Here is a 22,947-nt window from a genome sequence, read left to right on the forward strand (position 1 = left end):
AAATCCCCATTCCCTCCCAACAGTCCTTTTATACAACCGGGAAGGGGTAGTACTGGAATAATAGCTGATGGTAGTAGGATTGGCCCCAGAGAGGGTGTTTGGGCCTCAAGGATGCTGAATATCTCTTTTCTGAAGTTCCAGATCACTCTGAAGTTTGCAGTGGGGTTGAAGTTACAAATGAAAGTTCTATTTTAAAGAGAATTTCTGGTCTTGCTTTTAGTATGAGTTAAATGCCACCCCAAATCACCATGTTGCTTTAAAAATCAGTATATAAATCAGGAAGCAATTTGAAAAACGCTTTATTATAACCAACTGTTAACTCTATTCAGATGGCCAGATGTGCTCCTGAGGAACTGAAACTGCAAAGTGGCCCAAATAAACAGCACTTGAAAGCCTGCAAGTACCCTGAGCTCCTCTAAGAGCAACTGTGACCTTTGTTTTAGTTCTTATATTTGGCTTTCTGCCAAAAACATTGTCACTGACTGACAGAGAAGGACTAGGGGAAAAGTTGGATGTATTTGATGATGGTGGCAAAGTTTCAAGCAGGAAAAGCTGCTTCATCACACTCAAATCCTTCAGGGAAGCAGTAGGGTTACATGCCCAATGTATGGGTTTCTGTTCTGTTCCCAAACTTTCTTGCTATGTGATTTTGGACAGGTTAAGTATTTTGAGGCTCATTTCAATCTCTTGTGAAATGAAGATAATAAAAGTACTTAATGTTGATTATGGGTATCAAATAATCTAATGGCGTATGTTTAGGTTTAGTTTGCAACATACCATTCAAATTTTAAATCCAATATAATCATTAACTTAGATGACTTTCAGGGTAAGTGTGAGGGCAGCATGACAGTGAGGAGCAGGGTGGAGGAGGGAGAGTCAGGCCCACTGGCCATGATGCCTTCCTTGCTCCTTGTCTCCATCCCACACTCTTAGCTGAGACTTGGCAGCTTCTGTTTGTGTGACCCTGGGGATGGTTTCAATATATTTTCATAGTGCATTCTGGAGATCACCTGCATCAGAATCATCTGGGATGATTGTTAAATATGTAGGGTATACCCTCCTTTGGTCAGATTCCTGGCTCTCCTTTCCAGATCCACTCACTGATGCTGGAGTCAAATAAATTTTTTCCCCTTCTTTTCATTGATTTTCTTGGGATGATAATTGGTTAACAAAATTACATAGGTTTCAGGTGCACAATTCCACAACCAATCATCTGTACACCGTATTGTGTATTTACCATCCCAATTCAAGTCTCCATTCATCACCATTTATTCCCTCTTTATTTTCCTTGTCTGACCTCCACCCTGCCTCCCCACAATAACCCCACTCTGTTGTTCATGTCCATCATTTTTTTCTCTTTTTTTCATGTCCATCAGTTCGTTTCCATCAGTTTTTTGTGTCCATCAGTTTTTTCTCAATCCTTCCATCTTCCAAAACCCCAGATGACAGCTGTCAGCCTACTCTCTGTAAGTCTATCTCAATTTTGCTTAATAGTGTATTTTGTTCATTAGCTTCCATATATGAGTGAAATAATAAGGTATTTGTCTTTCTCTGACTGGTTTATTTCACTTAGCATAATGTTCTCCAGGTCCACCGATGCTGTTGTAAAGGTTAAATTTTCTTCTTTATTTTACAACCAAGTAGTGTTTTATTGTGTAAATGTGCCACAGCTTGTTTTAAATCCACTCATCTACTGATGGACACGTGGACTGCTTTCAAATCTTGGCTGTCTTAGTAATGCTGCAATGAACATAGGGGCGCATATATTCTTTTTTTTTAAGATTTTATTTATTTATTTTTTAGAGACGGAGGGGGGGAGAGAGAGAGAGAGAGGCAGGCATCAATGTACGGTTGCTGGGGGCCATGGCCTGCAACCTAGGCATGTGCCCTGACTGGGAATCAAACCTGCGATGCCTGGTTTGCAGACCACACTCAATCCACTGAGCTACACCAGCCAGGGCAATTCTTTCAAATTAGTGGTTTTTGTTTCTTCAGATAAATTCCCAAAAGTAGAACCACTGGGTCATAAGGCAATTTCATTTTTAATATTTTGAGGTATTTCCATACTGCTTTCCAAAGTGGCTGCACCAATCTGCATTCCTACCAACAGTGCATGAGGGCTCCTTTTCTCCACACCTAACCAGCACTTATTTGTTGATTTATTGATGGTAGCCATTTTGACAAGTGTGAGGTGATATCTCATTGTCATTTTCATTTGCATTTCTCTGATTATTAGTGATCTTGAACATCTTTTCATATGTCTATTGGCCATCTGTATGTCTATTTGGAGAAGTGTCTGTTCAGTCCCTCTGCCCATTTTTTTAATTGGATTGTTTGGGGGACTTTCTTTTGGAGTTGAGCTTTGTAAGTTCTTTATAAATTTTGGTTATTAACCCTTTATCAGAAGTATCATTGGCAAATATGTTCTTCCATTCTGTGGGTTGTGTTTTCATTTTGTTGATGGTTTCTTTTGCTGTGCAATAACTTTTTTAGTTTGATATAGTCCCATTTGTTTATTTTTCCTTTTGTTTCCTCAGGGTGACAAATCAGAAAAAAATATTACTATGAGAAATGCCTGATGGTGAGCAATGGGGAAAAGGGGGGACAATTGTAACTGAAAAAAAATTTTAAAAAGATGTCTGAGGTTTTACTGCCTATATTTTCTTCTAGAATTTTCATGGTTTCAAGTCTAATATTTAAGTTTTTAATCCATTTTGAGTTTATTGTTTGTATGGTGTAAAAAGTGGTTTCTTTTTTTTTGCATGTACCTATCCAATTTTTGAAACACTTTATTGAATAGACCATCTTTACCTCATTGTATATTTTTGCCTTTCTCAAATATTAATTGACTATAAAGGTGTAGGTTTATCTCTGGGTTCTCAATTCTGTTCCATTAATCTATATGTCTGTTTTTATGCCAGTATTATGCTGTTTAGATTAGTATGGCCTTGCAGCATAGTTTGATATCAGAAAGCGTGATTCCTCCAACTTTGTTCTTCTTTCTCAAGATTGCTCTTGCTATTTGAGGTCTTCTGTGGTTCCACATAAATTTTTGGAATATTTATTCTAGTTACATGACATATGCCATTGGTATCTTGATAGGAATTGTGTTGGATCTGTAGATTGCTTTGGGTAGAATGGACATTTTAATGTTAATTCTTCCTATCTGAAAACATGGTATATGCTTCCACTTACTTGTATTTTCTTCAGTTTCTTTCTTCAGTGTCTTATAATTTTCTGAGTACAGGTCTTTTACATTCTTGGTTAAATTTATTTCCAGTTATTTTATTATTTTGAAACTATTATAAATGGGGTTGTTTTCTTAATTTCTTTTTCTGATAGTTCATTATTGGTGTATAAAAATGCAACTGATTTCTGGATATTTATTTTGTGTCCTGCTGCTTTACTGAACTCAGTTATCAGTTTTGGTAGTTTTTTCTGGTGGCATCTTCAGGGTTCTCTATATACAGTATCATGTTATCTGCTGATATGACAGTTTTATTTCTTCCTTTCCAATTTGGAAGATATATATATATATACACACACACACACACACATTTTGGTCTGATTGCTGTGGCTAGGACTTCCCGTATAGTATATTGAATAAGAGAGGTGAAAATGGACATCCCTGTCTTTTTCCTGATCTTAAGGGAAGTACTTTTAGTTTTTGTCCATTGAGTATGATGTTGGCCGTGGGTTTGTCATATGTGGCCTTTATTATTTTGAGATATTTACCCTCTACACCCACTTTGCTGAGAATTTTTATCATAAATAGGTGCTGGGTTTTATCAGATGTTTTTATGTATCTATTGATATGATCATGTGATTTTTATCCTTCATTTTGTTTATGTGGTGTATTGAATTTATTGATTTGTTGATATTATCCCAACCTTGTATCCTCAGAATAAAGGCCACTTGATCATGGTGTATGAACTTTTGAATAAATTGTTGGATCCAACATGCTAATATTTTGTTAAGGATTTTAGCATCTATGTTTATGAGGGATCTGGGCCTATAATTTTCTTTCTTTGTAGTTTTTTTCTAATTTTGGTATTAGGATAATGCTGGCCTTATAAAATGAGTTTGAAAATCTTCCCTCCTCTTGAATTTTTTGGAATAAGTTGAGAAGGAGAGTTGTTAATTCTTCTTAGAATGTTAGGTAAAATTCAGCAGTGAAGCCATCCAGTCCAGAGCTTTTGTTTGTTGGGAGTTTTTTTTATTATTGCTTCAATTTCACTAGTTGTAATCCATTTATTCAGATTCTCTGATTCTTCCTGATTTAGTTTTGGAAGATTGTATATTTTTAGGAATTTATTTATTTCTTCCAGATCATCTGATTTGTTGGCATATAGTTGTTCATAATATATTTTTACAAACCTTTGTATTTCTTTGCTGCCAGTTATTACTTTTACTCTTTCATTTGGGTCCTCTCTCTCTCTCTCTGACTCTGGTTAAAGGTTTGTTAATCTTATTTACCTTTTTGAAGAGCCAGCTCTTTGTTTCATTGATCTTTTCCATTGTTTTTCCAGACTCTGTTTTATTTCTGCTCTGATCTTTTTTACATCCTTTTTTACTCACCTTGGGCTCTGTTGGTTGTGTCTTTCAAGCTCCTTTTAGTATAAAGTTAGATTGCTTATTTGAGTTTTTTCTTGTTCCTTGAGAATCAACAAGGCCTGCAATGCTATGAATTTCCCTCTTAGGATTCCTTTCTGATGTCCCACAGATTTTGGGGGGTTGTGTTCTCATTTTCATTTGTTTCAAGGTAACTTTTGATTTTTTCCTTGATTTCATTGTTAACCCATTCATTGTTTGGTAACATGTTATATAGCTTCCATATCTTTGTGTTTTTTTAGTTTTTTTTTTCTTGTGATTGATTTCTATTTTCATACCATTGTGGTCAGAGAAGATGGTTGAAATGATTTCAATATTCTTATAAATAGTAGACTTTTTTTTGCTCTAACATGTGATCTATCCTAGAAAAGGTTCCATGTGTACTTGAAAAGATTGTAAATTTTGCTGCTTTGGGGTGAAATGCTTTGAAGATATCAACTAAATCCATTTGGTATAGTGTGTCATTTACAGGCACTTTCTCTTTGTTGACACTCTGTCAAGAAGATCTATTCATTGATGTAAAGGAGGTGTTAAAATCACCTACTATGGCTGTATTTCTGTCAGTCTCTCCCTTTATGTCTATCAAGATTTGCTTCACATATGTAGGTGCTCCTATGTTGGGTGCATAAATGTGTACTAGGGTTATATCCTCTTGTTGGATTGTTTTCATTATTATCATGCAGTGTCCTTTTTTGTCCCTTACCATAGCCTTGGTTTTAAAGTCTATTTTGTCAGATATAAATATTGCTATACCAGCCTTTTTCCCCCTTTCCATTTGCATGAAGTATCTTTTTCCATCCTTTCACTTTTAGTCTGTGTGTATTTTTCATTTAGAGGTGAGACTCGTGTAGACAGCATATGTATGTGTCTTTTTTTTTTTTTTTTTTTAGTTTACTCAGCTACTCCATGTCTTTAAATTGGAGCATTTGAACCATTTACATGTAAAGTGAGTTTTGATAGATACATATTTATTGCCATTCTATTTTTTAACTATTTTCTTCCTTTTTCTTAAAGCAACACTTTAACATTTGTTGCAATACTGGTTTGGAGGTCATGAGACTCCTTTCACTTTTTCTTGTCTGAGAAGCTCTTTATTTCTCCTTTAGTTTTAAATGATAGCTTTTCTGGGTAAAGTAGTCTTGGTTATAAGAGTTTCATTTGTCAACACTTCCTAAGTGATCCTGATGCATATTCAAACTTGAGACTAGCTGCCCAAAGCTCTTTGTGACTCAAGTTCCTCATCTACAAAATACTGTGTTTTATTAGATGTTGTCAGATCTCTTTTATTGTGCTGAAATGATAAATTTCAAAGATTTTTTTCATGATTTTACAAGTGTTAATTTTCAACATGGATGGACCTAGGGGGTATTAAGTCAAATAAGTTCAGCAAAATAAGTCAGAGAGAGAAAGTTAAACACCATATGATTTCACTTATATGTGAAATCTAAAAAAATAAAAAAATTAACAAACAAAACAGAAATAAACTCATAGATATGGAGAATATACTACTGTTTGTCTGATGGGAGGATGATTAAGGAGCTGAATAAATAAGGTGAAGGGATTAAAAAGCATGAATTGACAGTTACAAAATTGTCATGAGGTTGTAAAGTACCACACAGGGAGTATGTCAATAATATTGTAATAACTGTATGGTTCCAGGTGGGTACTGGACTTATTGGGGGAATCACTTTTAAGTTATATGAATGTCTACCATGCTGTACATCTGAAACTAATATAATATTGAATGTTAACTGTAATTATTAAAAAAAGATACTATGCAGGTAATTAAAAAAGAGAAGTGTCATAATTTTACCACCTTATTTTTTTATTTCAAAAATTAAGTGCATAGATACATGGTAGAGAGAAGTCAATAAATGGAAATAACATTTATTTTCTGTAATAATTTGTGCTATTTTAGAAATGGAAATACTCACTACCTTGCTGTGGTCAAAATGTTCATCTGATGATGAATTAATTTGAGATGCAAGGCATAAGATGTAGCTAACAGAACTGGCGAATGTGCAGAAAAGGTTGTCTCGTGGTCAGGTTGTTGGACAGAAGCCTCAGATATCCGTGGAAGAGCATAAGTGTACTTAGGATGGAAAGGAGCATGCAGGGAACTGCTGACAGCAGATCAGGGACTATACAAATAGAGTTGAAGGAAACTGGATCCTAATAAATGCTTTGCTTCAATCTGTGGAATTGTTCTTCCTCATTATCATCACCAGATGATAGTTATGTCTTCCTTGGCACATGGTGCTGGGCTGGACTGTGCACTCAGAAAGTGACCAATTGTCCTGAGGCAAACGTTTGTGCTGCCAGATGACTGCTATTCTCTCCTCTGAAAAGCTCCATTTTCCTCATATGCTGACCTGTCCTGGATTTTCTAGCTGAGTCTGAATTCTGTGTAATTTTATTCTTTTGAATAAAATGATCAATCAAATTTCTAACTAAATCTCACACAATTGATCCTCATTTATAAGACTATATATGTAAATAAATGTATATGTATATATACATGTATGTCTCATAAATAAATTTACAAATGAAAAAGAAGAAAGATTCCTTTGTCAGACAGACTTTCTAAATTTTGGTACATAAATCATGGTCATCTAAAGGTTAGGCAAAATGCAGAAATAATGGTGCTAAAATAGGAGGTAGAACTACTTAAAAACGAATATATCACATGGATACTGGCCAGTTCTGTCTGTACAAAACAGCATCTATTTGTAGAAGTATGTAAAATACATCTGCTTTTAGTTGATGTTTTTTCTAAAAGTGGTTTAGTTTGTAGAGCACTTTTTTTTAAAGCTGGAGAGTCACTCATGGGCAAGGTAATGTTGGCAGATGGATTTATGAAAAGCAGCAAGACATATCCTACTTCCCAATCCTTTTTCACAGTATTTCTCTTTGCTTCTCCTCTTTATTTTCATGGGCAACACATGACCAGCCATTGTTGGTCTGAGTTCTTTTCATGCTCTCATATCCTGAACAGCATGTCAAATACTTCTTATATTTTCTTATTTAGATCTGAACTGAGCAGTTGATAAAAGCCAATAATTGGTTCTAGGTTCCAGTTTGAGTCAATTTGTTTTAAACAATTAAGAAATTTATTGTTTCATATAATAAAAAGTCTAAAGGGAGGACAGTTTTCTGGACCTGTTGATTTTACACAATACTTTTTTTTTTTTTAAAGATTTTATTTATTTATTTTTAGAAAGGGAAGGGAGGGAGATAGAGAGAGAAAGGGAGAGAGAGAGAGAGAAACATCAATGTGTGGTTGCTGGGGGTTCTGGCCTGCAACCCAGGCATGTACCCTGGCTGGGAATCGAACCTGGGACACTTTGGTCCCAGCCCGCGCTCAATCCACTGAGCTACACCAGCCAGGGATTTTACACAATACTTTTAATAAAGGCACCACAGTACACAGATGAACTGTGTAAGCTTTAAAGCTAGACTGTTAGATTTATGTCCCAGCTCTTCCACTTACTGGGTGTGTGACACTGAGTAGGTTGCTTATCCTACTTATGCCTCATATTACTCTTTTTTTTAAATTGCATTTATTGGGGTGACATTCTTAATAAAATTATACAGATTTCAATTTGAGTCCAATTTTGTTCCCATTTTGGTATTCTTAGAACCACTGAATATTTTTTTCTTTGGCTGGATTTTTTAGGTGTCCATGATGTCTAAACCAAAAACTGAAATGCATAATTTGACAAGGTATGTATACATTTCTTTATTTGTGCATTTATTTATTTAAAATGTCTTATAAATGGGGACAGACTATGTCTCAGATTTAGTTTTCAATGTAATGATACACTTTTTTTGTGTGTCCATGTTGGGTAATAGGTCCATGTCATCATTGGCATTGTAGACCTCTGTTGAAGTGACCTTTGCCTGTCCCCATGGCCCCTGGGCCCTGAGACTCTGTCTGCTAATGCTACACCATACCCGGGGCACAGAAATCTAGGTGCAGCTGTTGTGGTCCCTTCTGCTACAGTTATTCTCTCTCCAGCATCTGACTACCCACTCTCCCAGTCCCAGTGACTTTGCTAGAAATCAGAAATCAGTTCCTTTCTCTTTTCCCTCCATCCCAAGGCTGAAAGAGTCCTTCTCACATGTAAGGGGTATGTGTGAGATTCTGCCTCCAGATTTTTGTTCCAGATATACCTATACACCTAATTTTCTCCCCCCTCAGGAACACAAGACAAAAAGTCTCCCTGGACTTCTAGTCAAGATGGTGATGTAGGCGGGCATGGCTCATCTCCTCCCACAAACATGTCAAAATTACAACTAAAATACAGAACAACTATCACTCAGAACCATCAGAAATTGAATTTAATGGAAGTCTGACAAATATAGAATTAAATAGACCACATCCATCCAGACTGGTGGGGTTGGGGGAGCAGACATGGAACAGGCTGGGCCCACATTCATGTGTATTCGATTAAAATTCAGAAAGGATTTCTCAGGATGCATTCCAAGGTACCACCTGGGAAACCTCAGGATACCAAGCAGTACCAGCCCCACACAAGGACCCCCAGCCCAAGATTTCAGTGCCAGGAAGATAAGTCTCCACAACTTCTGTCTACAAAAACCAGAGGGGATTGAGTTGGTGGAAACAGCTTCTGGAGCCCCAAACAGTTCCTCTTAACCCACACAGGGACTCAACTACTCAGACTCACTCCCTTTGATCTCTAGCACTGAGGTAGCAGCTTGAAAGGCACCAGTGGCATAAATAGGAGGAACTGAAGCATTTGGCATCAAAGCAAAAAGAGGATATTGTCTTTTTTCTGAATCCTCCCTGCACAAAATCCACAGAGCCAGCAGGCTGGTGCCATATCTGAGACTCCATCAACCTGGCTAACACTGTTTGACCCACTCTGGAGATCCCCTGAGATGCCACCCCACCAAAGTTTTGGATCCACCCAAGCTACTTTTCCAATGGCTGGTCTTGGCTCAAGCTTCTCAATTTCCTAAATTCTATCAAACAAGCAACAGCTGGACTCAGTGAGCCCCACCCAGGATCAGCATTAGCAGCATCCAGCCCAGATTCACAACTTGGTTTCACTTGAAAATCTCCAAGTCCAGTACAAGTAGCAGCCATCTCAGATTGCTTTTTAGTTCAGGCAGGGTGGCCCCGCCAAAATGCAGTGGTGGCTGACCCTGGCCCGTGCCACCTGGGAAACCTCAGAGACTGTGAACCCAGTGGGAAGCTACAGACGACTTCAGAGCACCACCACCCTGCCCCTGCACAGCTGCCCTCTACAGAGGGCATAGGGGTGGTAGTCAGTGGTCACAGCCAGTCCTTGCAACTGACTGGCATGGGTAAAACCCTCCCATTGATGTACCAACAACAACAAAGTTGACCAACACTATGAGAGGAGGGTATACTCAGCCCACATGGGTACATCGCTAGTCCTCAGCTTGGGTGAGAAGGGAAGCTGTGCCACTGAACCCTATAGGACACCTACAACATTAGGCTACACTACCAAGACAGAGAGTCAAAGCAGCTGTACCTAATACATAGAAACAAACACAGGGAGGCTGCCAAATTGAGGAGACAAGGAAACATGGCCCAAATGAAAAGAGCAGATCAAAACTCCAGAAAAAGAGCTAAATGAAATGGAGATAAACAATTCTATGAGATGACAGGTTCAAAACACTGGTTACAAGGATTCTCAAGGAACTTAGTGAGGACCTCAGCAGCATAAAAAAGATCCAGTCAGAAAAAAAGGATACACTAATTGAAATAAAGAACAATTTACAGGAAAAAACAGTAGAGTGGATGAAGCCAAGAATCAAATCAATGATTTGGAACATAAGGAGCCAAAAAACAACCAATCAGAACAATGAGAAGAAAAAAGAATCCAAAAAAATGAGGATAGTATAAGCAGCCTCTAGGACAACTTCAAGTGGTCCAACATTCACATTGTAGGGGTGGCAGAAGGCAAAGCAAATGAGCAAGAAATTGGAAATCTATTTGAAAAAATAATGAAAGGAAAATCCCTAATTAGGTGATGGAAATAGACATGAAAGTCCAGGAAGCTCAGAGGGTCTGAAACAAGATGCATGCAAAGAGGCCCACTCCAAGGCACATCGTAATTAAAATGCCAAAGGTTAAAGATAAAGAGAGAATATTACAAGTAACAAGAGAAAAGCAGTTAGTTACCTACAGAAGAGTTCTCATAAGACTGTCAACTGATTTCTCAAGAGAAACTTTGCTGGCTAGAAGGGACTGGCAAGACATATTCAAAGTCATGAAAGGCAGGGACCTTCATCTAAGATTGCTCTACCCAGCAAAGCTATCATTTAGAATGGAAGGGCAGATAAGACAAGAAAAAACTGAAGGAGTTCATTGTCACCAAACCATTGTTATATGAAATGTTATTTTTTCAATATATTTATTGATTATGGTATTATAGTTGTCCCATTTCCCCCCCTTCACTCCTCCACCCTGCACACCCTCTCCCACCCACATTCCTCCCTGTTAGTTCATGTCCATGTGTCATAAGTTCTTGGCTTCTACATTTCCCATACTATTCTTAGCCTCCCCCTGTGTATTTTCTACCTACCATCTATGCTACTTATTCTCTATACCTTTTCTCCCTCTCTCCCCCTCCCACTCCCCTGTTGATAACCCTCCATGTGTTCCTGTTCTAGTTGTGTGCCTAGTTTGTTTTCGTTTTTGTTTTAGGTGTGGTTGTTAATTACTGTGAGTTTGCTGTCATTTTACTGTACATGTTTTTTTATCTTCTTTTTCCTAGATAGTCCCTTTAACATTTCATATAATAAGGGCTTGGTGATGATGAACTCCTTTAACTTGACCTTATCTGCGAAGCACTTTATCTGCCCTTAAAAGGACTTATTTAAGAAAAAGAAGATAAAAACTATGAACAATAAAATGGCAATAAATACATATCTATCTACAACTGGATCTAAAAAACAAACTAAGCAAACAAGAAGAACAGAGACAGAATCATGAGTATGGAGATAATTTTGATGGTTGCCAGATGAGAGAGGGTTTTGAGGGAATGGGTGAAGAGGTGAGGGGATTAAGAAGTACAAATTGGTAGTTACATAGGGGTGTACTTTACACCCCATTGGCCATGGGGTGTAAAGTACAGAATGGAAATGGAGTAGGCAAAGAACATATATGCATGACCCATGGACATGAACAATGGTTTGGGGATTGCCAAGGGAGTGGGGGGTGTTGGGTGCAGGGGGGAATAGGGGATAATTTAGGACAATGTAATAGCATAATAAATAAAATAATTTAAAACTAAAATAAAAAAATGAAAGGCTTCTCCCTACTTCTCTTTCTGACCTGCAAAAAGTTTCCTTTGAGATAGACATCTGGCTGGATACTGAAAAAACAATGAGTATACCCTCATATCTCAGAGACACAACACTGCATTGCCTCTTTTGTGAGCTATCTTTTGATAATTTAAAATTTCTCCGATGTAATTTTTAATGTGTCTTTTCTCCCTCAAATACATACTCTAGAAATTGAGAAAAATTCTATACTCCTGACTGAGACTTTCCCAAGGAATCTTCTTGCAAATAGCACCTATTCACTGCTGATTCTGTTACAAAACCTTCCAGACATCATTTTGGTTCATTTTACAAAACTTAAATTTTTGGAACAAAAAATAATTAAAAACAAGATTGTAAACTTTAACGGGTTGAATTGTGTACCTCCACCCCCGCCAAGATATGTTGAAGCCCTAACCTCTGGTACCTCAGAATGTGACTTTAACAATGAAACAGTAGAAGCAGAAATCAAGGGGAACATCCCATTTGAAATAGCAAAAAAAAAAATAAAATATCTAGGAATAAACCTAACCAAAGAGGTAAAAGACCTGTATTTAGAAAACTACATAATACTCAGGAAAGAAATCAAGGAAGACACAAACAAATGGAAACATATACCGTGTTCATGGATTGGAAGAATTAATATCATCAAAATGTCCATACTACCCAAAGCAATTTACACATTCAATGCAATTCCTATTAAAGTACCAATGGCATATTTCACAGACATAGAACAAACACTTCAAAAATTTATATGGAACCATAAATGACCCCAAATAGTTGGGGTCATTTAGTTGGGGCCAAATAGACCAATGGAACAGAACAGAGAGCCCAGAAATAAACCCAAGTCTCTATGATCAATTAATATTTGACAAAGGAGGCAGCAACATAAAATGGAGTAAAAATAGCCTCTTCAACAAATGGTGTTGGGAGAACTGGACAGCCACGTGCAAAAAAAATGAAACTCGAGCACCAACTTACACCTCATACAAAAATAAATTCAAGGTGGATAAAAGACTTAAATATAAACCGTGACACCATTGAAGTCCTAGAGGAGAACGTAGGTAGGAAAATTTCAGATATTTCATGCAGAAACTTTTTTACTGACTTGTCTCCTAGAGCAAGGGACATAAAGGAAAGAATAAACAAATGGGACCTCATCAAAATTAAAAGCTTCTGCACAGCTAAAGAAAACAGTATCAAAATAAAAAGAGAACCAACTGTATGGGAAAACATATTTGCCAATGATACCTCAGACAAGGGTTTAATCTCCAAAATATATAAAGAACTTACATGATTACACTCTAAGAAGACAAGGAATCCAATTAAAAAATGGGCAAAGGACTTGAACAGACACTTCTCCAAGGAGGACATACAGAAAATCCAAAGACACATGCCACTATGTTCAATATCGCTAGCTATCAGAGAGATGCAAATTAAAACCACAATGAGATACCACTTCACACCAGTCAGAATGGCCATCATAAACAAAGCAACAAACAAGTGTTGGAGGGGTTGTGGAGAAAAGGGGACCCTAGTGCACTGTTGGTGGGACTGCAGACTGGTACAGCCACTATGGAAAGCAGTATGGAACTTCCTCAGAAAACTAAAAATGGATCTGCCTTTTGACCCAGCAATTCCACTGCTGGGACTCTAACCTAAGAATACTAAAACACAAATCCAAAAGAACCTATGCATCCCGATGTTCATAGCCGCACAATTTACAATAGCTAGGTGCTGGAAGCAACCAAGATGCCCATCAGTAAATGAATGGATCAAAAAAACTATGGAACATTTACACAATGGAATTCTATACAGCAGAAAGAAAGAAGGAGCTCCTACCCTTTGCAACAGCGTGAATGGAGCTGGGAAACAATATGCTAAGCGAAACAAGCCAGGCAGTCAAAGACAAATACCATATGATCTCACCTTTAACAGGAACCTAAACAACAAAACAAAGAAACAAGCAAAAAATATAACCAAAGACACTGAAATAGAGGACAGGCTGACAGTGACCACAGGGGAGAGAAGAGGGAATTTCAGGGGACAATGGGAAGGGTTCACGGGAACAAATTTAAAGGACACATTGATAAAAACTAGGGGGAGGGTGGTAATGGGAAGGAAGTGGGGAGGGTTGGGAGGGTGGCCTGGATTGGGAGTAAAAGGGAGAAAAACTGTACTTGAACAATGATTAAAATAAAATAAAAAAATTTTTAAAAAAGAATGTGACATTATTTGAAAATTGGGCCATTGCAGATATAATTAGTTAAGATGTGGGTCATATGGGGATATGGTGGACCCCTAATTCTATATGACTGGTGTCCTTATAAGAATACAACCATGTGAAGACAGAGACTCAAGGAAGGCACTATTTAAAGGTAAGAATTGGAGTGATGCATCTATGAGCCAGCAAATGCCAAAGATTGCCAGCAAACCACCAGAAGTTAGGAAGTGGCAAGAAGAACCCTCCCTTACAAGCTGGAGAGGGAGCAGGTCCCGCTGACATCTTGATTTCAGTCTTGTGAGCTTGAGGACTATGAAAATAAATTTCCGTTGTTTTAAGCTACCTGGTTTGTGATACTTTGTTAGCACTAGGAAACTAATATATAAATCATTGGTTTAGAATTTAGGTTTCTTTCATGTTTTTTACAAAATTGAGGTAAAAACATACAACAATAAATTACACAAAGTGAAAGTACGCACATTTTTAATGTGTTGCTTTTTATGCGTACATTTCAGTACTTTCTTACATATACCCTAGTAACCAATAGATACATACTTCTAGGAACCATGAAGGCTCTCGTGGGCTGCTTTCCAAGTTAATACCATCTCCCTGACCCCAAAAAGTGACCACTGTATTTACCTGTTAGTTCTGCTTATTGCTGAATTTCACATAATCTTAAATATGTGCTCTTTTGTGCCTGGCTTCTTCTGCTCAGCATAATGCCTGTGAGATTCATTCACGTTGCTGTGTGTGCCTGCAGTTCCCTGACTTTAGATTTAAGAATAATATAGGTTCTCCATGCTGCTTTGGACAGAAATTAGCTTTTTCTTGGTTTTACAATGTAAAGTTGCTTCTATGAATAGACTTAATTTTGTGATATAGTTTAATGAGCTGAAAATGATTAGAGCTGTCAGCATGAGAATTGAAATGATTCAGATATTTTAATAGATAATTAAATACACATATGTTTAACAGCTGCCACTTGGTACAATAAAATTACAATTGTAGATGAATTGTGCAAGCTATCTCTCATGCATGTAAACTGCATCTATCACTAAAAAGGCCCATGTGGAGCTGTTGCTTAATTCTAGAAAATTTCAGAAGAAAAACACAAACATTTGGTTCAGAATTATGGTAAATTCTCTTCCAACCAGCAATTACACTTCTAGGAATTTGTCTGGAAGAATAACTAGATGTGCAAAAAGATTTAGTTACAAGGGTGTTACAACTGATTTTGCTGGTGGTGAGGGGGAGAGAGTGAGAGAGCGAGGGGGAGAGAGTGAGAGAGCGAGAGAGTGAGAGAACTGGTGGTAGGAATAATATAAATTCTCAATAATTTAGGAGGATTAGTTAAATAAATTAAGGCACATCAATAAAACAAAGCCAACTTATTGGTTTGTTCTCATCTGTCCTCAAATTTAGTGCATTTCCACTTATGGTAAGCAATAAAATATTTGCAATGCACTGAAATGACCTACATGTTTTAGAAGAATATTTCATGATGTGAAAATGTTGCCTATTTATTATTTATTGGTAGAGTTGTTACTAAACAAGAAACACAAGGATGATCTCATTTTAAAAATAACATTGTGTAAATACTAAACAAAGACTGAGAGGCTAAATGCCAAAATGTTAATTAATGGTGGTTACTTCTAAGATAGGATTATAGATGATTTAAATTTTCTTTTCTGTACTTTTGGTTTCCCAAATTTTTTATATTGTTTTTTAAAATAAGAAAAATGTTCTCAAAGGAAAAAGAATAGAAAATAATCAACTGTTTTAAGGCTATGTTAATTTTTGCAACAGATAATTTGATCTGAAAGCATAACAGCTTTGGTTCATTAGAACATCCATCTCAGATCACTTTTCACACGACCCACCTCCATTGTACATTATTACATGTAAGCAAAGTCTGTATTTTTATGAATGCCTTCACAAAAATTATACTTTTAAAATAATGAAATGCAATATATATGAGTCTAGTGTACCATATGAACCTCTTGAGCAAAATACTTTTTATTTAATGTGATGTGAAGAGCTAGGTGGAAAGGTCAACCTGCATGACCCACCCCACTGCTCTGCCTGTTTCTGGAAAGAAACAGTTGTCTCCACTGGACCTGGGAGTGAGAACACTTAGGGTTACTGTGGCGGGGGTGGTGGAGGAAGGGTCTGAGGGGGTAAGGAATTGGGTGGAGGACATTTCTAGGTGTTCCAGCTTTGGATTGTTCAAAGATGGACTCCAAATCGTAAGTTCAGATTAGGATTGAACGTGAAGAACTGAGATCAATTGATCTTGGTGGAAGCTCAAGGGTGTGGAGCGTGAGACTGGGGGTGAGGAATATGTGGACAATGGACCGTGAAGCTGCCTCCTGATTTAAAACCTGGGGCTGTGCATTTGTGCTTAGTCATCTCTAGTGCTTCTCTTGCTATGTGTCTTTTTAAAAAACATTTTATATAATTTCTCTTGTGTGTTAGAGGTGAAAGCAGACATCTGGTCTGTAAGACTTTCAACATCTGGTGTCCACTACAGTCCTATAAAGTTTATTGGTTTTTTTCCTCATCTGTCTTCAAATGTAATGCATTTCCACTTAAGGCCAACAATTTTATGGAAGTTGCAACATGATAAAAATATTCTTTGTTCAGTCTTTCTCTTGTATTAGTCAGAGTAATCTCTGAAACTCTCTCTGTCTCCCTGACTGTTTCTCTCTCACCCTCAGCCCAAACCAACCCTATGGAGACATTAAAGACCCAGATTTGCTACAATACTGTCTATGAAAATTCCATTCCTTCCCATTTAATTTCTTCATCAAACACTACTGTTCTTCAGATCAGAACCAAGAAAGCAGAAATCCATCCTTCTCCCCATTCTTGATCTGTTTTGTTTGTTTTCTGCTGCTGTAAACTTCCCTCCTCCCAGTAGACAAGCTGATTCTCATCATTTCCTTCTGAGGTAGAGGTGAGGCACACATATTAAGACTGGGCCACAAGACATGGGCGCAGGCCTGTCTGCTGGCATTACAGACAAACACACATGCATTCAGATGTGATTCTACCCAGCAGAATTTTCAACTGTGATGTAGTCACCACCTTGGCCCACTGTGACCAGAAGTCTAGGGATGCCAACACTGTTGGTTGATGACTGTAGGGTCTCTTTTCTGTTGGTATTAGGTTCATTGCATGAGGTGATGGTTACTGGAGAGTTGGAGACTCAGTCTTAAGGGTCCTTCCTCTGCAATGATCCTCTTATGAAGTGCTTCTGGCAAAGAACCCTCTACTTGCTATTGTAGAGTATTCTCCATGGCTTTTAGTTATTGAGAATTCAGACAAAAAAAATTTGCTTGGCATGTTGTAGTCTTTTTTGGTCAGTTGTATATTTTTATGTTTTTACCATTGGTGTCTGCTTTTGTAATGTTATCTCTTCTTTTTTCCAGTTGATTTTCCAGTGAATGTGACCAAGTTTGTGGTCATTTTCATGATCTCTGATTGCCAAATTTGGCAAGTATAAATAACAGTAATGCAAGTAAATTAGAATTCCAGATCAACAGCAAATAATTTTTAGTACCAGTACAATATAACCCATGTAATATCTGAGACATATTTATACTTAAAATTATCATTTATCTGAAGTTCAAATTTTACTGAGCATTCTGTAGTTTATCTGGCAACTCTATTTCCATCAGACTTCAGAGCCTGACCCTGCTTAATGAACTCCTTCTCAAAGAAAAACTCAGGAAAGTGAGCCAAGTCAGCCGTTTTGTCTCCTTTGTGGTTACACGTTATTGGTGCAGAAAGTTAAAACTTCAGATGGAAGTGAGTCCTCCGGAATTATGTTTGGAATTTGATATGCTCTATCTAACCTCTGGGCTTGGTACATGATATTCCTTATGTCTGGAGTTGCCCCTTTCTCCTCTCAGCCTCCAGCTGTCTCTCTGAACCCTAGCTCTTGCTCTGCCCTGCTGCCTGGCTCCCACTCCTTTGAGTTTCCATTTTGAAACCATTGCTTTCCTCTGAAAACATTTCCTCAACAACACAAATATGAAGAAAATGTGCCTGTCGTCTGCATGTCACAGCATTCTGACCTTCCCACAGAGACCCTGCTCATGGCACTCAGTCTGTTTTGTCCTCAAGGGTGTTTAGCCTGTTCCTGAGTGAATGAAGGAATGAATGAATACAACTGGAGGGCTGGGGGTGAAGAGGGGTGGATAGATGAACTGAAGAGTCTTCAATAAAAATTTTCATGGGAGAAAATGAAGACAAACATGCTTGAATCTAGGGAAATGGAGCAAAGCCAGAAGGGAGAAATGATTTTAAATAGAGCAAATATCTTTTAACCATGTTGTTCTCTGGCCCAGGCTCCATGGTATTGTGCTTGAGCCCCAGGGCAAGGCAACTCGAAGAGTCAGTAGAGAAATAGCCATTCTGCTGAAACCTCCACAGGTGTTAACTGCATCAGATATCATTGGTTGTGTAATAGCAGCTGCTCTAGGCATAAAAATTTAAAGGTAGTGATGGTGTAGCTCACTACTAGGCAGTCTCCTGAGACGGGCACTGTCACTTCAGTGAGCTTGAGCAGAACAGAAGAAAAGAGCAGACTCCCATTGCAAATACATGCATTAGCACCTGTACCCTGTGAAGTCTCCTACAACTCTTTGCATATTCTCTATGACGGGACCAGAGTGTTGGCAGAGTTGATGGAGAATAAAGCCAGCAGATCCTGTTTATAGCATGTGGTGTCCCTATTTTTACCCCCTGCTTGGTGTAGTCCAGGAGACATCCACTGCATCCATATTTGCTAGCTTCTTTGTTTTAGAGCACTCATAAATAAAGATAATGGCTACTTCTTCCTCATGTGTTCCACAGGGTCATTTATAGTTTCTCTCTGTAATGAAATTACAGGCCATAAAGGAATGGAGAATTTTATAAGGCAGAGGAAAATGAAATAAACTGGCCTTGTCCTCACGGGGAGCAGGGTTGTGACCATATGGCATGTAAGCTGTTATTTCCTAGCATTTTTGGGAGAAAGGATTTGCTTCTTATAATAGTAGAAGACCTTTATTTTTTTTTAATGTTTTTTAAAAGTATATTTTATTGATTATACTATTACAGCTGTCCCATTTTTTCCCCTTTACCTGCCTTGGCCCACTACCCCTCTTTCCTACAACAATCCTCCCGCCCCTTAGTTCATATCCATGGGTTGTGCATGTAAGTTCTTTGACTTCTCACTTTCCTAAACTATTCTAAACGTACCCCTGTCTGTTTTGTTCCTACCAGTTATGCTTCTTGATCTGTACCAGTTCTTTGACTTCTCACTTTCCTAAACTATTCTAAACGTATCCCTGTCTGTTTTGTTCCTACCAATTATGCTTCTTGACCTGCACCATTTCTTCCTTTCTCTCCCCTCCCCCTCCCAGCTGATAACCCTCCAAATGATCCCCATTCCTATGGTCTCATTCCTATTCTGGTTGTTTGCTTAGTTTGTTTTTACTTTTGTTTTTATTTTTTTGATTCAGTTGTTGATAGTTGTGAGTTTATTGTCATTTTAATGTTCATAGTTTTCATCATCTTCTTTTTCCTAAATAAGTCCCTTTAACATTTCATAAATTACGGGCTTGGTGATGATGAACTCCTTTAGCCTTACCTTGTTTGGGAAGCACTTTATCTACCCTCCCATTCTAAATGATAGCTTTGCTGGATAGAGGAATCTTGGTTGTTGGTCCTTGCTCTTCATCACTTTGAATAGTTCCTGCTGGTCTCTTCTTGCCTGCAAAGTTTCTTTTGAAAAATTAGCTGAAATTCTTATGAGAACTCCTTTGTAGGCAAATCTCTGCTTTTCTCTTGATGCTGGTAAGATTCTCTCTCTATTTTTAACCCTTGGCATTTTAATTATGATGTGTCCTGGTGTGGTCCTCTTTGGGTGTAACATGATTGGGATTCTCTGTACTTTCAGGACTTGCATGTCTATCTCCTTCACCAAATTAGGGAAGTTTTCATTCATTATTTTTTCAAATAGATTTCCAATTTCTTCCTCATTCTCTTCTCCTTCTGGCACCTGTATGATCTGAATGTTCAACCTCTTGAAGTTGTCCCAGAGGATGCTTATACCTTCTTCATTTTTTAAAATTATGTTTTCTTCTTGTTCTGATTGCTTTTTTCTTCCTTATGTTCCAAATCATTTATTTGATTCTTGGTTTCATTGACTCTACTGTTGTTTCCCTGCAAATTGTTCTTTATTTTAATTAGTGTATCCTCAGTTTCAGACTGGATCTTTTTTATGCTGCTGAGGTCCTTACTAAGTTTCTTGAGAATCCTTATAACCAGTGTTTTGACCTTTGCATCTGATAGATTACTTATCTCCATTTTGTTTAGCTCTTTTTCTGGAGCTTTGATCTGTTCTTTCAGTTGGGCCATGTTTGTTTGCTCATTTTGGCAGCCTCCCTGTGTTTGTTTCTATGTATTAGGTAGAGCTGCTTTGACTCCATGCTTGGTAGTGTTACCTAAAGTATTAGGTGTCCTGTATGGTTCAGTGGCACACCTTCCCCTCTCACACAAGCAGGGTATTCAAGGTGTGCCTTTTGTGTGGGCTGAGTACTGGTAGTGGAGACTTTGTTGCTGTTGGTACATCAATGGGAGGGATTTACACAGGCCACTCAGCTGCAAAGTCTGGCTGTGACCACTGCCCACCACCCGTCTGCCCTCTGTGGAGGATGAGCTGTGCAGGGGCAGGGTGGTGGTGCTCTGAAGTGGTCTGTAGCTGCCCACTGGGTATGCTGGCCCTAGGGTTTCCCAGGTGGTGCAGACCAGGGACAGCCCCCACCTGTGTTTTTTCTGGGGTCATCCTTCCTGAGCTATAAAGCAATCTGAGAAGGCTGCTGCTTGTGCTGGATTTGGAGATTTTCAGGTGAAGCCAAGCTATGAATTTCGGCTGGCTGCTGCTAATGCTGGGCCTGGGTGGGGCTCACTGAGTCCAGCTGTTGCTTGTTTGATAGGGTTTAGGAAATTATGAAGTATGAGCCAAAACTTGCTATGCATATGGAAAAGTAACTTGGGTGGGTCTGTAAGTTGTGTGGGATGGAGTATCAGGGGATATCCGAGGAGGGTCAAACAGTATTATCCAGGTTGATGGCGTCCCTGATATGGCAACTCCCTGCTGGCTTCATGGCTCTGAGGGGTAAAGGCTCATAAAAGGGACAAGGGACAATGGCCTCTGTTCACCCCAATGCCAGACAATTCAGCCTCTCCTAGTATACTACTCATGCCCTTTAAGCTGCCACCACAGTGCTGGAGCTCAGAGGGGTGAGGCTGAGTCTGTGTGTGGGTTCTCCAAAAGGAGCTGCTTAGGGCTCCAGCAGCCTCCTCCACTGACTCAGTATCCTCTGGTTTTCACAGCCAGAAGTTGTGGGGACTTATCTTCCTGGCACTGAGATCCTGGGCTGGGGTGCCTGGTACAGGTCTGGGACTCCTCACTCCTGAGATATCTCTCCTGAATTCTTATGCACATGGTTGTGGAGCCAGACTGTTCTGCATCTGTGGTGCCCTCTAGCAGTCTGGGTGGATGTGGTTTCTTCAACTCTGTAGTTGTCAGACATTCAACTCAGTTTCTGACCTTCCTGAGTGATGGTTGTCCTGTATTTTAATTGTAATTTTAATGCTGTTGTGTGAAGAGGTGAGCCATGTCTGCCTACACCTCCATCTTGACCAGAAGCCCCATTTATGTTGTTAGAAGAAGACCTTTTAGGTAATTATCTATGCTTGCTTCCAATTAAAATAGCCCCCAGTTACACAGAATAGAAAAGATTTTATTCTTTTTTCTCTTTTAAAAAATATTTTATTTATTTATTTTCAGATAGGGGAAGGGAGGGAAAAAGAAAGGGAGAGAAATATCAGTGTGTGCTGCCCCTTGCACACCCCCTACTGGGGACCTGGCCTGCAAACCAGGCATGCGCCCTGACTGGGATTTGAACTAGTGACACTCTGGTTTGCATGCTGGCACTCAATCCACTGAGCCATACCAGCCAGGGCAAGATTTGCCCCTTTTTCCCACTTTGAATTTCTTGCTTTTCAGCATAGCCCTGGGGACTTTTAATCCACTAATCCTAGAGGACTGTATCAATTAAACTAGAATCTCTAGGGTGAGGAGGCATAATCTTTCAAATAAAATTTCCCAGGTCATTCTAATATCCACACAGGGTTGAGAACCTAGAATGTACAAAATTATTTACAGACTCAGAGTGATGACAATCGTGGTTAGACTTCAGAAAAAGACTCCAGGTCTCTGAAAGACAATTCACTATGAAGACCTCAAAACCCAACAAGGTAGTGGTTGGTGGTACTTGTGCAGTTAGCCATCCTGCCCGCTCCATGCGTGTGTGTGCTGTGCCCACAGGCATAGCAAGAAGTGCCTGCATATCATAAACATCTACACACGGAAGCCAATGCTATTTTCCAGTGTCTTAGGAAAGATTTTTTTGATGCTTGGTAACTTATTGAGTGAATGTAAATTATGGAAAAGGAAATAATGAGCCAAGCCTGACCCTTTAAAATGAGGGCATGTGTGTGTGTTTATGAGAGAGAGAAAAAGAGAGAAAGAGGAGTGGTTGGGCAGAAGGGAAAGAATGTGAGTCTCTAGAGATTCAATTTTTCTGAGAACTTATCCAGACTGAGAATAAAATTGGGAAAATTCCCATTTGAAGAAGCACTGTTGCCCAGATGAAGCAGTTGAGGTCACTGGCAGTTCTGTAGCCCATGTGGCTGTGGCAGGTAGTGGCAAGGCCTGTGGGAGTGGGATAATGAATTGT

The sequence above is a fragment of the Phyllostomus discolor genome, chromosome 2 (genome assembly GCF_004126475.2).
Source record: "Phyllostomus discolor isolate MPI-MPIP mPhyDis1 chromosome 2, mPhyDis1.pri.v3, whole genome shotgun sequence".
Taxonomy (NCBI): domain Eukaryota; kingdom Metazoa; phylum Chordata; class Mammalia; order Chiroptera; family Phyllostomidae; genus Phyllostomus; species Phyllostomus discolor.